At 45.5% G+C, this 9117-nt stretch overlaps 1 long non-coding RNA gene across 1 annotated transcript; it reads right to left on the reverse strand.

The window, feature by feature from the left end:
• Positions 1–727: 727 nt before the first annotated feature.
• LOC109523793 (uncharacterized) lies at positions 728–5936 on the reverse strand. The gene is made up of 5 exons (XR_002169849.1): positions 5552–5936; positions 5387–5468; positions 3167–3272; positions 2952–3052; positions 728–1936 (listed from the first exon to the last, which is right to left on the reverse strand). It is a non-coding gene; the product is annotated as an uncharacterized LOC109523793 (long non-coding RNA).
• Positions 5937–9117: the final 3181 nt, after the last annotated feature.

Genomic DNA, 9117 nt, shown 5'->3' on the forward strand with positions numbered 1-9117 from the left:
TATGTCGTTTTTTTCGTGCCAAAAACGCATTACTAAATTATGACGTTTTTTTCGTGCCAAAAACGCCTTACTATACTATGTCGTTTTTTTCGGCTAAAAACGCCTGACTATACTATGTCGTTTTTTTGTGCCAAAAACGCCTTACTATACTTTGTCGTTTTTTTCGTGCCAAATTTTTTTTCGTGCTAAAAACGCCTTACTATACTTTGTCGTTTTTTTCGTGCTAAAAACGCCTTACTATACTTTGTCGTTTTTTTCGTGCTAAAAACGCCTTACTATACTTTGTCGTTTTTTTCGTGCCAAAAACACTTTACTATGATTGAAAAGCAATATGTCCAGGCAGGTTGTAAAAATCTGATTTTATACAGGCTGTTAAAAAACAAATTGCAAATTGCGTGGTCAAGCTTTTAGAACATGATGTCCAGTAAATTGTTAAAAAAAAAAAACATCATATAAATTACAGTCTCAAAAAGTAAAGTGTTTCACAGACATTGTCGTAATGGAACAACGTGGCCCGGTGCCACTAACACAAGACCCTCAGGCGGGCCAAATAGCCTTTGGCTTTGCTCTGTGTCCAGGTGACCGACTTCTTTTCCACACATACGTAAAGAATTGTAAGAACTGGCATTTTGGTTACCAAGGGACAGATGTGGCCCTCGGGCCTTGAGTTTAACACCAGTGTCTTCCGACACTGACCCCAACATGGCCGACTTCCTTTTGTATGATTGAATGTCTCTGGTGCTGCAAAAACTGCAACGCTGACTGTTCTCTGTTTTCAGGCCACCGTCCTGCTGCAGGCTTGTCTTCTTCAAGGTGTCCAGCCGGTCCCCGCTCTCCTCCCTGCCGAGTACCCTGCACGTACAACCAGGACCTCGTTTTATTGTTTCCGCACACGGTGATGAGGAGCTTCACTGGCAGAATCATCCTGATTCAGGTAGGAACATGAACTCAATCACTTCAACAAATGTATTCTTTACAAAGACATAAAACTCGTCAAACTGCTTGCTTGTTCTTCACGTAACTATGGCAACACTTTGCATCCACCAGGACTCACCAGCAAGCTGCATGGGCAAGACTGAAGGTGAGGAAGTACACCAGAGATGACTTGGGGCAACCACTGATGTCATGTTTCTCCTCATTTATTTTTGTTTATTTTGGGTGTGTAGGCTCAACGTGTCTCGACCGGGTCCTTAGGAACAAGATGGTGGCAGTCAGAAACTATTTGCTTCTTCTTCACGTCACTATGGCAACACTTTGCGTCCACCAGGACTCACCAGCAAGCTGCCTGGGCAAGACTGAAGGTGAGGAAAAACACCAGATACGACATGGTGCAACAACTGGTGTCATGTTTCTCTTTATTTGTTTGTTTAGGATCAACGTATCTTGACTGGGTCGTGAGGAACAAGATGGTGGCAGGGGTGAGTAATTGACCATTTGTTTCACACAAGGGCTCTCAAACGACGGTTGTTGAGGGCCGCTTTCCGACTTCCTGCCTGCTTTTGACTCTTCTTGCTGCAACACACACACCTGATTCAAATGATCATTCTTGATCATTTGAATCAGGTGTGTGTGTGTTGCATCAGGGACAGACGGAAAACAGGCAGGAAAGCGGCCCCTGACGACCGGCGTTTGAGACCCTTTGTTTTTCACAGGGGGAGGGAACTGAACTTCCTCGAGAGTCAGAGTCTGCCTACTTTCGATCTAGAGAGATCGAATGCAGGCAGGCTCTGGCTCTCGAGGAACTTCGGCTCCCCGAGACCCCTAGCCTGCCTGCTTGAGATCTTGCTCTTCTTAGAGCGAGATCTCAAGCAGGCAGAGTAGGGGTGTCGGGGAGCCCAAGTGTCCTCCCCCTGGTGTAACATATTTCTCTGTTGCAGGTGGTCCAGCGCTGCGAGGGGGAGCGGTTCCACAACCGTGGGCGTCACCAAGTCCTCCCCTGCAAAAGAAATAAAACACTAAGTACAACGACAACACTTGTCTCCGTTTGTTTTTAACTCCTCCCCTTTGAAACATGATGACAAATAGCGCCTCCCAATGTGCTGGGCAAGGAACCTCCGTAGTCTAGTGGTTAGTGCGCTGGCTTCCCAGCGCGGAGGTACGGGGTTCAAATCCCCGCTTTGGCTTACCTGTGTGGAGTTTTTATGTTCTCCCCGTGTCTGCCTGCATTTTCTCTGACTACCTCGGTTTGCTCTCACACACCAAAAACATTCACCATAGGTTTATTATTTACTCTAAATTGGCCAGTGATGTGATTGTGAGTGCAAATAGTTGTTTGTTTATTGTGTGCCCCATGATTGGCTGACAACCGGTTCAAGGATGTACCCCACCTACTGGCCAAAAACGGCTGCGATGGGCTCCAGCACACCCCCTTGTGGGGAGGAGCGGATCAGAAAATGGAGACTGAGATGGATAGAACACCGGAACAACGGGACACACAGTCTGCATGGCAACACCAAGTGAAGCGGTTCACCATTCGTGCACTCTGTTTGCGGCATATTTATCGGTTAGCGTCAGGCATTTTGCGGAAAAAAACCCGCTTGTGTTTGCCTGGTGCTAACAGGTAAATATGGAGCAAACATAACGCGCAGATGGTAAACCGCTTCACTTACTGTGCTGCCAAGCAGATAGTGTGTCCCGGTGTTCCGTCCATCCGCTCGTCCTCACGAGGTGACGCACCGGAGCCCATCGCAGCTGTCTTTCGGCAGCAGGCGGGGGGCACCCTGAACCGATTGCCAGCCAATCGCGAGGCACACAATAAACAACCAACCATTTGCACTCACAATCACATCTGGGGCCAATTTAGAATAAATAATAAACCTACGGTGCATGTTTTTGGTGTGTGAGAGCAAACCGAGGTTGCCGGAGAAAATGCAGGCAGACACGGGGGGAACATAAAAACTCCACACAGGGAGGCCCCTCCGCGCCACCTGCAAAAAAGAAAACGTACTCACCAGCCCAGGCGCAGGTTGTCATCGTGGTCGCACAGACCCGTCCGTCCACCTCCCAGACTCTGCATGTGGCGGCTGCGTGTTTGCCCGGAACCTCTCCGATCCTTTCATTCAAAACAAAAACAAAAGCATAAGTACGACATTGTGAGACGAATAAAAAAATTCTTATTATTCTGCTCCTGCCTGCGGTGCAAGCGTGGCAAAGTTGAGCAAGTTACCTGAGCGCGACAACGTGGCCACTACAAACGCTTCTCCGCAGTACAGGTGACGGCCGATGACGCGCGGGTCAACGTGGAAGGCAGCCCGTTTCCGTGGCGGGCTCCTCTGCACATGCAAATCATCAAAGATGACTTTTAAACAGTGACATCACGCAAGTGACTTAGCTCATGTTTTTGGGGAACAACATTTGAACACGTGCGAGGCGAGTCAAACAATTCCTCGGGCCTCCTAAACTTTGATGCTACCTTTTCCCTAACCTTTTTTGGATGATGTCATCGGATCAAGGAGAAAAAAAAGCACCTTTTGAATGTTGCACTAGTTCAAATTATTTTGTCTCCAATTTTCCTTCCAGATGTCGTCAAGCGACGGCGAGCATTTCGGATGCAAGTTTGGCCTTTGCATACTTGACCGGCAAACTATTGGTTGAATAACAGCATAGCAGAAGTTTCTTTTTCTGATAGTATTTTTTGCTTGGAGCATGCACTGGCTAAATATGCTGCACGTACATTTTATTCTATATCGGCATCTCCCATCTGTTTGTGTGTTGACTCCTTTCACTTGCTGGCAGCTTACAGACAACATGGCGTTTAAGCCCCGATTTGAGACGCGCCATCATATTTAATCCTAATGCGTCCAAGGTGACCTCGGACACACGTTGGCCTGGCGTATGGGAGATTTTTTTTTTTTTTTTTTTTTAATGTAATTTATTTATTATTTGTCGTGACAACATTGCGTCGCGGCACACAAAGTGCGGAAACAGATCGATACACCTGCAGCAGCTGTGCGGCGCGAAACCCCGTCATCAATCGTCGGGAAGAATACATTCCGAGTGGATTTTGCTAATGTGGTTTGTTGGGATAACAATCGCCATCGTCTCAACGGTTGCCGCGTCCGTCGGCGGGAAAAGTGATTGATTTGCCGCAAGAGTCGAGCTTTGATGTGGAACGTCGCAGTGGCGGCCTTTTGTGGGCCATCGACTGATTCGGAAGCGGGGTAGCATTTTCGTGAGCGATTATTGATCGTCTGTCGCGCGTACACCATGACCGACGCTTGCCTGCCGTGCTACACACGTCAAATCAGATTTATATTCACTAGTTGTAGCCTAAAATTATGTCAACAAAAGCTTTGAGTTAGCGTGGTCTAAAACTTTCGGGGGGAAAAAATTGTGTGGAACATTACAAAATAGAAATAAGTACAAATGGTTCCACATGATTTCACTTTCGAAAGTGAGTGAATGCGCAAGCGCTCATCCCCACAGCGGCGCGCCGATTAAGACGACACGCGGGTGGGTGCTCAGTAGCGGCGGCGCGTGATGATGTATTCTCACACGCCTCGGCGAGTCCATACGTGCCAATTTGTCGAGTTCGACGTGGCGGCGGCTTTGTGAGCGAGTCAAAGGAGCGCTAACGAGCTCGCTTTTGGTCACCGACAAACGCGCTCTAATTGACAGCTTTTCCAAACAAACTTCGTTCACTCATCGGATTTGCATGCTGTGACCCTCCATTTTGGCGGGAAAATTGACAAAATTACCTGTTTGGGAGCTTAAAATGTTTTTCTCAAACAATACAAGATTTTATAGCTTAAACTTGTCATGCTAACATTCCGACACCCACGTTTATTTTCCTTTCAGTTATGGATTATATTTGACAATTTGCAAATTTGGTTCAGACTTGAGCAAGTGTTACGTAAATGGACATGCTTGATTTGCTTCCGGGGGCCTGATGTGGCCCCCGGGCCCTATGTTTGACACCATTGGTTTATCTTACTCAGGGTTGTTGTTTTAATGATAATTTGTCATTTATATATAATCCTATTGAATGACTGCAAACTCATTCGCACTCTTATATTACAGCATGAGGAGGGTCATCGAAGATGAGGCGGGCGGAGGACGACTTCATGTACAGTATGTGCAAGACGTTTGCTGGTTGTCATGGTGACCACTGTACAAAGTTTATTATTTCTGGCCTATGGGAGAGCCAACAATTAACCATGCAGCGTCAGCAATTCTACCTTCATTTAGAACCAAATACATAATTTATACAAATAGATGTGGACCTTTAGCATGTAAATATACAGAGGACATAATGTGGCCGCCATTTTCCTGCACTAACCCTGAGCTGCACTTGGTAAAGGTCAACCCACTGAAACTGGGGCACACCCTAGTATGGAAGCACACAGTCTGTCATACACACGAGTAATTTAAAAAAAAAAAAAATTACCTCTTTATGGACATGCCGTCATCCCGGCCGCGCGGTGCTTCGTGCCTCGGAAGCGGTCAGTCACATCCAAGAACATGGCGACCTTGACCAAGGGGACAAAAAAGAGACACGAATTAAATGGAATAAATGGAGAAGGCGGGGGGGGGGAAACAATACTTAGTGTACCATCATGGACGGAAGTTGTCTTTTTCCTTATAAGATGAGCATATTATAGTAATCGTGAAGGTGAAATGTTAAAAGTCTCATGGTTGAACTTGAATTTGACGACGAAAAAGCTCAATTGTTTGCCGTTGGTCTGCACGCGGCGCGGCTGCCTGACTGGCAGCCCGGAAGAGGCTAATTAGCTTCAGGTGCAGGCAGGAACGGGAAGTCTTTTAATTTTCGTATTTTCTAAAAACTATGGAACCACATATTTGCATTTGTTTTGACTTCAACAACTATTCATTAATAAAAAATACTGTCGGCTTAATGGCATGTTCATAGTTGCCGATACATTAATCAGAAACCCTACGTTAATCAGCATATTGGAGCTATCGGAAAATACACAAATTCGAAAGCACATAAAAACTTTACTTGTGCTTTGCACTGGTGCAATTAAAACCTGACTTAACAGCAGTCATTCGTGAATAGTGCGAGGGGATCACGCGTGTGCATCGGGAGACCAAATCCGTGTAAAACAGCTAGCTAGCAGCTAAACGCTTACGTGGCGTCGTGACGTCACACTCTACATCCGGGTTGTCTTTCAAACTGCCTGATCGTGGACCAAGTGGAGGAAGACACGATTCCAACCAACCCCCACTCGTCCGCTGTTCGGGTTAAAAATATGTCAGCAGAACATTGATTAAAAAAAATAAAATCACTTGGGATGATGTCTGTTACGACGTCACATTCGTTCACGCAAATTGACTCGTGAGCGTTGCGTCGAACGCACTTGTACAAAGCTGACCCTGGTTGGCATTTCATTTCATGTTGTGATTCAGCAATTTTAAGTGTCACGGCGGCACATCAATGTGAACTTGGAGGTCGCAGCAGCAATCTTCCCATTTGAGTCTCATGATGATCGTGACTGGTGTTGAACTGAGAACATCACAACGCTGTGTGGCCTTTTCAATCAAAATCAAATCAGTTACCTTGGCTGTCTTCCAAAATAAATGCAGTCTTGCTTTGTCAAATAAGTGTTGGATGATTGTTATTGGTGACGAGCTGTGAGAGGGAAAAAAATATATCCGATATATTATCGGGCTGACTTGACTACAAGCTCTTCAATCTTGGACATTTCGGAACATCATCAATCGGGTTCTTGTAGCTGAAAAGATTGGATGACTGCGATTTGCGGACAGCAGTAAATGACTTGACTTATGACATCATTCACACCATATGATGTCTTGCTTTCAAAATCAATGGCATTCTTGTTTTGTCATATACCTTCATAATTGTTATGTTGATTCATTGTGCCTTGAGAACAAATATGCACCCAAGAAAATGTCGACTTCTTGCGTCACTAAATGGGAGTCGAACTTCATTCTACAGATGTGGCGCTTGGGTCTGGTGCGCTTGGGACTGGTAGCATCTCAGGTATTCCAAATCACTGGGATCTGACCTAGAGAGAGAGGAAAAAAGATGGATTCATAGCCCCCCCCCCCCCTTTTTGTAGCGACAATGAAAATGACAAGTGTTTTTACAGTGCTTAATACTTTTTGATTTCATGTTTTTGAAACTAGTCATTTAATTTTAGGTTGACAAAATCCAAAGACTACCAATTTTTATTAAAAAAATCAAGCTATTTTTTTTTTAACTTAAGGACTAATATATATTTATTTAAAAAATATTATTCCAATTTTTAGACCTTGCCTGCAAGGAAGAAGCTCACTCCATACGGCTCAATCAAGTGTGTGTGTGTGTGTATACACACACACACACATCATACAGCCTCAATTACTAATTGATTAAACTGATTTTAAAAAATAAATAAATCAACATCGCTGGTCAATTTTTGAAAAAACACAGTTGGTCTTTCTGAGCGAGGGCTGTCTCCTGTAAATCATGTGCTGCATGTGTGTTTGAAAAAAAAATGTCAATAAAAAAACAAGCACACCGATAAAAATATTGCAAAGCACCCAAGTCAGAAGAGTTTCTGTCTTTTGGCAAAACCAACAGAACGGCAGGCAGAAGCGCTCGTACCCCACCCGCCCCCCTTCCATGACAACAACAAACACATCCGAACAAGGCCCCCCTGAGGCAACAACACATTTGATTTGCAAACAATATTCAACGCTCAATGTACACCATGGCGCCGCCGTGCTCGCTCTCGGGCGCTTCCAGCTCAGACATCTGCTGCCAGCGTGGAGGAACAGATTTGGCTGGGGGTGGTGGTAGTGGTGTGGGGGCGGAGGGGGGGGTGCTTTTACACTCGCCAGGGTCATCATCTTCATCCCTATGGAGAAGGAAAAAAAAAAATCAATAAAGCTTGCGTGACTTCATCTTAAAACAAGAACCCCCCCGCAACTGCTGCTGCTGCTTCATGTGGCCCTGGAGGAGGCCCACTTGCTTGCGTGTGCAGATGCGAGCGCCGCATCCCACCTACAGTGTCTCTCGCGCGCGCGCGCACACACATGCTGACACGTACAGTTGTGCCTGCTGTGCACGAGCCGTGGGCCAAATTCGCATGCTAGCTGGTGGCGCCCAGTCACGCGGCGGTCAACTCTGTGTGTGTGTTGCAAAAAAGCCAAATCCAAACAAGACAAAAGATCTCAAATCATGGTAAAAATTTGCTTTCTTGTGTCCGTGTGCCACCATACTATTTTTTTTTTTTAATCAGGCAGTTTTTGTGGAAGAGCATTTCACTTGCATAAACATTTTTTTTTCTCTTGGAAAAACTGAGCCAGTCTTGGCACTGTTTTTTTTTTCTGCGTGTGTGTGTGTGTGTAAGCACAATGCATTGAACTAGGGGTTATAAAACAAATAAAATAAAAACATCAGAGCAAGTGCTATAAAAAGCCTAAAGAATAGAACCTACTGTCGGATTCCCCCCCATGTAAAGATATGATTTTAATTCAAACCGTGACTGCACTGATAATACCAAAACACCTTTAAAAAATATATAGATCGAAGTTTGATGATACAAACTGAAATATCCATTTCTTCAAGGGACATAACGGCACAAGAGCAATGTTATTCATTAGCTCGTCTATGGCATTTTGCTAGCATGAAGCTAAACCGACCACCGTTAAGGCAATGCAGGAAAGAAAACGGCTGTTTTGAAACACGCAAATGACTTTTTTCGTAGGATGAATCTTAGACAGCATGCAATTCTTAAGCGTTGAACCGGGATCGAATAAATGTCGAGTGGGCGCCATCGGGGGATTTCGTCAAGCGAGGGCGTGCCTGCATTTAATTTGTTTGAGCTGCAGAGATGACACAAGTCACATTTAATTACGGCGCTCTTGTGTCAGTCGTAGAGACGTGTCGAACGAATACTAAACAGGCATTTTTCGCGGCGGGGGCGGGGTTATCCTCGCTGATTTATGAGGTCGGTGTGGTGGCCACGACGGAAATTCAAGAGGGGGTCTCGCGTTGACACTTTGGATGTCAATAGTGAAAGTCAGATGAAGCGCGTCAGATGAAGCGCGCTTAACGGACGGCGCGCGTTTGGCAACTGCTTTGTTTGATTGAAATGGTGTTTAAGGAGGTCCCCAAATATACGTGGACTTGGGGCAGTGAGGGCGGGGGGG

The sequence above is a fragment of the Hippocampus comes genome, unplaced genomic scaffold, assembly GCF_001891065.2.
Source record: "Hippocampus comes isolate QL1 unplaced genomic scaffold, H_comes_QL1_v1.1 scaffold38, whole genome shotgun sequence".
Classification (NCBI taxonomy): Eukaryota; Metazoa; Chordata; class Actinopteri; order Syngnathiformes; family Syngnathidae; genus Hippocampus; species Hippocampus comes.